The sequence below is a fragment of the Nomascus leucogenys genome, chromosome 13 (genome assembly GCF_006542625.1).
Source record: "Nomascus leucogenys isolate Asia chromosome 13, Asia_NLE_v1, whole genome shotgun sequence".
Classification (NCBI taxonomy): Eukaryota; Metazoa; Chordata; class Mammalia; order Primates; family Hylobatidae; genus Nomascus; species Nomascus leucogenys.
This window is the reverse complement of record NC_044393.1, coordinates 21,970,179-21,978,370: the sequence shown is the minus strand read 5'-3', so window position 1 is coordinate 21,978,370 and position 8,192 is coordinate 21,970,179.

Sequence of the window (8,192 nt, the reverse complement as noted above, 5' to 3'; positions counted from 1 at the left end):
TTTGGGTGAGAGTCCAAACATCAGCTCATCTTAAGAATGAATCCAAGCTTCTAAGTAGATATTTAGCACTTTAGAGAGACAGTAATTTCATAAAAAGGAATTGCTAAGCCACTGCCTAACTGTGCCAATGATTTTAGCTGAAGGTTTTTCCATGTTAAACTCACAGAATGTCAGAGCTGGAGGGGCCCCCAGGGATTACTCTGGTTAACTGTCTTTGATTTGTGCTCTCTGGAATCCTGCATTTCTCTGTTGGTGTCTGTGGTAGAGGTATGCTTGGGTAGAGGTAGGAGGGGGCCCCTTGTAGGGTCTAAGACAGCAAGGGAGTTAGAAGAAGTTTGGCCTATTCCATCACCTCTTCCCTACCTTCCATTCCAGCTTCCCAGTTCCACCCACATTCCTTCTCTCCCTTTGGGATTCCAGGCCATTCATAGAAGGTCTACTCAGCTCTCTACCAGTGTCAGGGCTCACTCACTTGATATGCCGAATAGGTGCCCTCTAAGGCAGTGGCCATAACATCCTTCTTGTGGACTCTGGGCAGCAAGGGGCACAGACTGGCTGACAGCTGTCACCTGGATAAAAGGTGAGTCTGTCTCTCCATGACCTGCCTCCTGTGACCCCCTACTGGGGCCACTTAGAGATATACACTATAGAAAGGGAATCATTTTAAAGAAGTTCTCCCCAACATAAGGTACATTGCTTTTTGGGAGTATTCCAGTGAGCAGGTGTGCTTAACGTGGCAGTACAGGTGAGCCTCCAGCATCACCATCTTCTGGTCACCTTTTTTTTTTTTTTATGAAGCAAATGAAAAGGCATTTCTTAAATCTTTGGAAAGTTTTCCCCCAGTTTTTGTGATACTTTCTCCTTCAGTTTGGATCAAGAACCTGGTTTATCACCTCTTTCCATTCTTATTTCAAACTCGTGCATTCTTTTGATGACTTAATCTTTTGCTGACTAACATGGATATTACGGAGTCTCGATTCAGGTCTAGGTTTCAAGATTCTCAGAGTCTAGGGGAGGAGGCAAGAATGGAGAGAGGGGGCAGAGCTGCAAGAGCAGCCAGGCCAGCAGTATTTGTTTTTTTCTAAGAGCAAACAAAAAAGATTTGAATGCTTGAGCTCTGGCGGCAAGGGATGGGGTTGGGGAGGTAGAGGCAGGGTACCATTTCTGTAAACTATGGGATGGAGGGGTCCTGTGCAGCCTACACTGACACACTCTTATTTCCTCTTGTCTTCCCTGGGGAGACGGTGCCAGGACTTAGAGAAAAGGAGGACCATGGGGGGAATGAGAGGAATAGAAAGGCATTCTGGAGGAATAGAAATAGGAAGAGGTGCAGAAAGGAAAAAACAAGGTTCAGAACAGGAGGAACTGCATTTGTGCAGGCCTGGAAGCTCCAACTGGTCTGGAACAGGTGCCTGTTCTTGATCCTCAGTGGAACCAGAAAGGGTAGAAGAGTGGGAGTGTAATTTCTGGGGAGGCCAGCTGATGGGGGTCGACTCCTTTCTTCTCTTGTAGGGAGGCTAGCCGATCGCTCCTGATCAAAGTGTGGGTAGGTTTGTGCACCACACGCGTCATGCTGCATTCCAGAATTTTCCACCCTCCGCTGTCCCCTCTTAGTCCTCCAATAATGCTATTTATCGTTCCTCTGAGGTCCTGGTGTTCTTGGAATCTTGTTGTTTTTCTCATTCTTATTGAAGTTCTAATTGTATTGAGAGGAATTTAGGTTAGTTTGACCTGAGATGGGCTTTTAGAAGCCAATAAGGGTGTTTCTTTTCAGATATTTAGCAGTAATTGTCTTATGAAGTGCTCTCAAATCCACACTCAGAGAACAAGCCTATAATTTCTATTCAAACAGCCTCTAATGAGATGACACTTTTGTCAACTTATAGGGCCAAGTCAGGCTGTGGAAAAATATATATATTTGGATCTTTTGGCCCTTGGACAAACTCAAAATATGCACCAAATATGCTTTGGAGCATTGTGGAGGCATGAAAAATAGATAAGTGAGGTGAGATGGAGGGCTTGGGAGGTCTAAGCATCTTTGGAGGCTGTATCCTTGCATCCTTTATTCACTTATTCAAAAACCATTCACCAAGCATCTTCTTTATGCATATGCCAGTACCGTGTTATGTGCAGGGCAGCAAAGGATGAATAAGAACAGAATTTGATGCTGCAAGAATGCTGTGCATCCCTGTGTGGATATGAGTACACATGGGGTATGTGTGTGCATGTGTGTACACACTTGCTTTTGTGTGGCAGGCAGACAGGTGTATGAATAAAACGATGAAGTGTGATAAGACCATCACTCGTAGAATGATCATACAATTTATCGTCCAAATTGGTACATCTTTGGGACAAATGCTAAAACCTGAACAATAAGCATAATCTGGGGCTGTCTTAGGCAAACTAAGAAATATGGTCACCTGAAGTAATGCCTAACACAGGAAAGAGCAGAAGACTTCTTGGAGGAGGCCTCTTTGGACTTCCAAATTGACCCTCCCCATCCATTCTTGACTTCCTTTGGTTACTGAGATCCCAGCGCAATCATCCCTTCCTCTGGGAAGCTTTCCTAGACATGTCCCACCAGGCCAACTTCTCCTCGTACACTCTTCTAGCCCCGTAGATCTTGCCTTCCAAGCACTTATTTCTGGAATGATTATACATGCAATTGTGCAGTCATTTTATTGTATATCTGCCTCCCTCACACCATGAAGGCAGACCCATCCATGAAGGTTTTGTTTACCATATATGGGTATTCAATAATTACTGAAAGAGTGGGCTGAGTCTTGGAACACTGTCCTATTTAGCTAGGTGCCTGTCTACCTAAAGAAAGAAGGAGGGGAGTGGGAAGGACCTGGAACCAGCAAGTATTCTGGTAGAGGAGCCTGGTGAGTGTGAGGTCTAGAGACAGGATGATACATGTTATTGGGGGGGGGCACAAATAGCTCAGTGTGGCTGGATCACAGGGTTTGAAGGGTACAGCAGGGAAGGGATTGTGAAAAGGGAGACCACATCCTGTTGGGTTTGTGACCCATACTATTGACCCTGGTCTATATCTTCCCCATCTTCTTTTCCCTCTGAGAGGTTTGATTAGATGAACTCTAAGACATTTGCAAATAATCTTTCCTTGTGGTCCTTTCACTAGTCTGGCTAATTGTTTAAGAATGTTTCTAATTGTTCTTACCTTTTTTTTTTTTAGGAACAGGGTCTTGCTCTGTCACCCAGGCTGGAATATAGTGGTGCAATTATAGCTCACTGCAGCCTTGAACTCCTGGGTTCAAGGGATCCTCCCACCCTAGCCTGCTGAGTAGCTAGGACTACAGATATGCACCTCACACCTGGAAAATTTTTGTAGAGATTGGGTCTTGCTATGTTGCCCAGGCGGATCTTAAACTCCTGGGCCCAAGTGATCCTCCCACCTTGGCCTCCCCATGTGCTGGGATTATAGGCATAAGCCATCATGCCCAGCCTGTCCTTACTTTTTTATAGCCCTCATTAAGGTAAATGTTTCTCTCCATTTTGGAAAAATCAAACAATTAGGGAAAGTCATAGAAGAGATGCTAAGGATGATTCCAGAAAGTGTGCTGTTTACATTGCATGTCAAAACAAGATATAACGTTGGAAATGGAGTCACACGAACAGCCTCTCCCTCCTGCTGGATACCTGAGACAGGGGCTTCCTGTGGCCTAAGACACCCTAGGAATGCTGTTTCTCTCCAGTGCATCAGGTACTAATGAGATGACCAATGAGAGCACTATTCCCAGCTCTGAGAGTTCACAGACTTATACATTATGCATTAGACAAATACCATCTTCCATTTCTTTTCATTGACAGGTATTTTGTTAAAAGTGTGCTTTTTCCTCGTATAAAGGTTCTCTTAGTTCAAGATGTGACACATCTATCCACTGGGTCCCTGGAGCCCGGGTGGGCTTAATAACACCTCGTCTTCCTCATCACACCAGTGCATGCAGTTCTGCAAAGAGGCACTAACTGGAGTCACCGTGTCCCAAAGCCATGAAGCCATTTCCTTAAGTGTATGATTTGGTTCCTTGTAATTTCAGCCACTCTCATATTCTCCAAGCCCCCCACCGGCTCACAAATTATTCCAGATAACAGCTCCCTTGTCACCTTTCCAGCCTCTCCTTCACCATCTCAGCTGAGGAGAGTCTGTGAAGAAAATGAGAACAGAGGCTCATTTCCAAAGGCAGCGACAAGAATTTCCTAATTAAAATGAAAAGCTTTAGTTCCCTGAATCAGTGAAGGAGGCTTCTGAGAGGCAACTAGAAGAAATCTTTCTCCAAACAAATGGCCTTTCCAACTGGGCCCTGGTAGAGCCCAGGCATCCTTCTAACGGCAGGAGGCTGGAAACTGGGGCTCTGCAGACCTGCTCCCAAACAAGGCCTAATGAGGCCTCAGACCCATTTCTAGGAGCTCCTGCCTCTTTGTTTTTCTCAGCCCCAAAAGCTCACAAGGATTGACATCCTCTTCAGTACATTTTAGAATCAGGGGGCCTTTGGATCATCCAGCCAAGTGGTTTTCAAGGAGGCTACACACTAGAATCACCTGGGGAGGGGTTAAAAGATCCCCAGACCTAATAAAAATGCATCTCTAGAGGGGGCCTAGGTATCTGAATTTGCCAAAAGCTTTCCAATGCTTTTGCTGCAGAGTGAGAAGTGGGAGCTGCTGATCTCATCCAATAGCCTTATTTCTGGGTGAGGACTCTGAGGGTCAGAGAGGGAGATGATGTTGCCCCAGGCCACACAGCAAGACAGTGGCAGAGTCCGGGTCTCCTGTCTTGCCCTTTAGACTACACAGACTGCCCCTGCTCTGCCTTCCTCACAGGGCTGTGTGTGGATGAAATAACATAAAGGGAAGATAGAAAGTGCTCAGCCAGAGGGCCTGTGGCCTGACCATATTGGTATGTCTAAGCATGTCTGGAGGGCTGCCAGCAGAGGCCTCTTTGCATGCAGACTGAGGGACCTCATAGGAAATGTTCTCCCTAAGGGAAAAGGTGGATGAGATGCATGAAGGTGGCTCAACAATGAAGAGAAATGGAGATACCTGCCATGCAGTACTATATTTGATTATGTTGAATCATATGAAATTGTCATATCTGCCATTTTTGACCTATAAAAAAGGCAGTGTTTTTTATGATTGGATGTAATAGTTTCAGAAGCAATAAGGAGAAGATGAGAAAAAGGACACCCAGTGATGGCCACAGGGTCAGATCTGAGCTTAGGTGTCTCTGGTTCAAAGTCTCTTGACCACTTTACTGCCTCATCTCTCTGTTGCCTTGGCTGGGCAGGTGCAGTCTGGGGTACACAAAGGAAGTAATTAAGCATTTTCAAATTATAACTATGAGAAAAGTGATTCCAGAGAAGCTCGAGGCTGGGGTCCTAGTCCCTGGTTCTTACTCATGTTTTGTTTTTATCATTATTGTATAAGGTAATATCCATAACTCAAGTAATCCTTTTTATTTTTGGGAAAGTCACTGAGACTTTGGTTTTCCCATACATAAAATGGAGCAGGGGGGAGCTGGAATCTCCCAGGGCCCTTCTTGTCTCCTTAATTCTAATAGTCAAATAAAAATAATAATTTACACTTGCAAAGCACTTTGCAGCTTTCCAAAGCATCTTCACAGTCTTGTTTGGCTTGGCACTTTCTACAACCTGATGAGATGGAAGTTATTATCACCAAATTTTAGATGGAGTACATTCATCTAAAGGGCCCAAAGAGACCTTAGACAATTGTCCAAGTAATACAACTTGTTACTAGTAGACCCAGAGCTAGAATTCAGGTTTTCTCATTCCTGGGTGTGAGGGTCTTTATACAACATTGGGCTGGATATCAAAAAGAGGAGGCCAAATCTGAAAGGCAAGAGCTTACACTTACCTTCACAGATCCAAGCCCCCTTTATTTTATCACACGGGATTAGTGGCTTTGACCTATTGGGATGAGGGGGAAAGGATTAATACTTGCCTTGCCTCTCCACAGCTACCTGACTCCTCACTCTCTGATATGGTTTGGCTGTGTCCCCACCCAAATCTCATCTTGAATTCCCAGGTGTTGTGGGAGGGACCTGGTGGGAGGGACCTGGTGGGAGGTAAGTCAATCATGGGGGCAAGTCTTTCCTGTGCTGTTCTTGTGACAGTGAATAAGTCTTACAAGATCTGATGGTTTTAAAAAGAGGAGTTCCCCTGCACAAGTTTTCTCTCTCTGCCTGCTGCCATCCATGTAAGATGTGACTTGTTCCTCCTTGCCTTCAGCCATGATTGTGAGGTTTCCTCAGCCACGTGGACCTGCAAGTTCCATGTGGAACTTTCTTTTGTAAGTTGCCCAGTCTCAGGTATGTCTTTATCAGCAGCATGAAAAGAGACGAATACACTCTCTAACCCTGCCCTGTTTTAACATCCCCAAATCTTCTGTAGAAGAAGGTACATGCCTTTGAAGTTCCTTGCATTTTACTTTAAGGTGCTTTATTTGTGAGAACCAGCATGTGATAATGGTTAAGAACACAGACTGCCTGGATTTGGATTCCAGGTTTGCCACTTAACAACTATGGATCTGAATAAAGTTCCTTAGCTTCTTCATGCTTCAGTTTCCCCAGATTTCAAATGGGGATAATAATGGAGCCTATATCACAGTGTTGTAAGAAGGATTAAATTAGTGAATTATAAGCATTTGTATTAGTCAAGATATGCGGTAGTGACAAGTAAACCCTCACATCTCAGTGGCTTCATCTATGAAGGTTTATTCGTCATCCGGGCTGTGTCTGATGGGGGTCAGGCAACCTTCTAGGGGCCTCATGTGGAACTCGGTTATCCATATGTCCTTCATCTTGTGAAGCATCTTACCGTGATTTTCAGAGTTTCTTGAAAGCCTGAGAGTGTTGTGTGTCATCTCCTCTCAGAGTCTGTTGGCCAGAATTAGTCACATGGGCCCAATATTATTAGAATGAGCCTGGGCAGTGCAGAGAAGCTCATGGACTAGTTGGTGAACACCACTAGCTCTGCCAGTGTATATAAGTATTTGTTAAATAAGATAAATATGATTTTAAGAAGCCTCATTTTTTAATGTGTTGATAGTTTAATCCTGTTACTGGAGTCTTGCATTTTATTACTGTTTATTACTTTTTACTTGAGTCTCAATTTAAAATTTTTATCACTTCTTATTCTTTTATGTTTTTCATTAATTTTGCTTTGTCTTTGTAACAACCTCATAAAAAGTTGTTTGGCTGGGACAGCAGGAGTGGGAAACCCTATCAACATCTGGGACATCTCCAGGCCACTGTTCCTGCCACCCAGCTGTCTCTGCAGCCACTCTTGAGTTTCCTTGGATGAACCTTCTAGTTCTTTCAAAAATCTCACCCTGGGATGCTTCTGGCGTTCATGGTTCAGCCTCCCAGGGCTATGCTTCCCCACCTGGAATTGCACGCTCGGGTGGTTGGAAAGGTGTTGCCACAGACATTTTCTCCAGGCCCAATGCAAAAAACTGCATTTTAAAAAATCCTGAGAGTGACATCAGTTTCTGATGCATGTTAATTTTACCTTTTGTGATGAACAAACCATGCCAGCAGAAAGCCTCAACCCAGGGGGCTGGCTAACAGAGGTCCCATCAGGGAGGTGTCCTGGCCCAGGGCAGGTGAAGGGTCAGATGATGTTCATATCCCCTACAGGTATCTGCAGGTAGGGTACACTATCCAGCCCCCAGGATTGTTCTTCCTGAATTATTCACATTCCACTTGGGCAGGCCTTAAGACGATTGCTTGTGGAATAGGCTCGTAACTCCCTTTCCTTTATGGGCCGCATTAAGCAGAAGGCCTGCAAAGAGGGGTGTACTGTGACTTTGGAATAGAGTCAGCTGGGAGGTCAACCACATTTATCAGACATGTAAAGCAATGTGAGCTGGCTGAGAATTCTAAAATAGGAAAAGAAGGGAGCCTTCTTCCCCTGTAGAGTAGAGGCCTAGAGTTCTCTTGGAAAAGCCATTGGGGCATCAGGAAGAATCAGGGCTGCCATTCTCTGCTCTAGATCTGTCTCTCTAAAGGTTGAAAGATGCCATTCTGGGGCACTTTGGCAGGATGTGTAGAGGGATGTCTCTGCAGAGAGGTTTTATCCACTTTCAGAGTTGAAGCCATAATGACAGTATTCCCAACATCATGCACATTTAATCCCCCTCCTGTGGCCTCTGGGGAT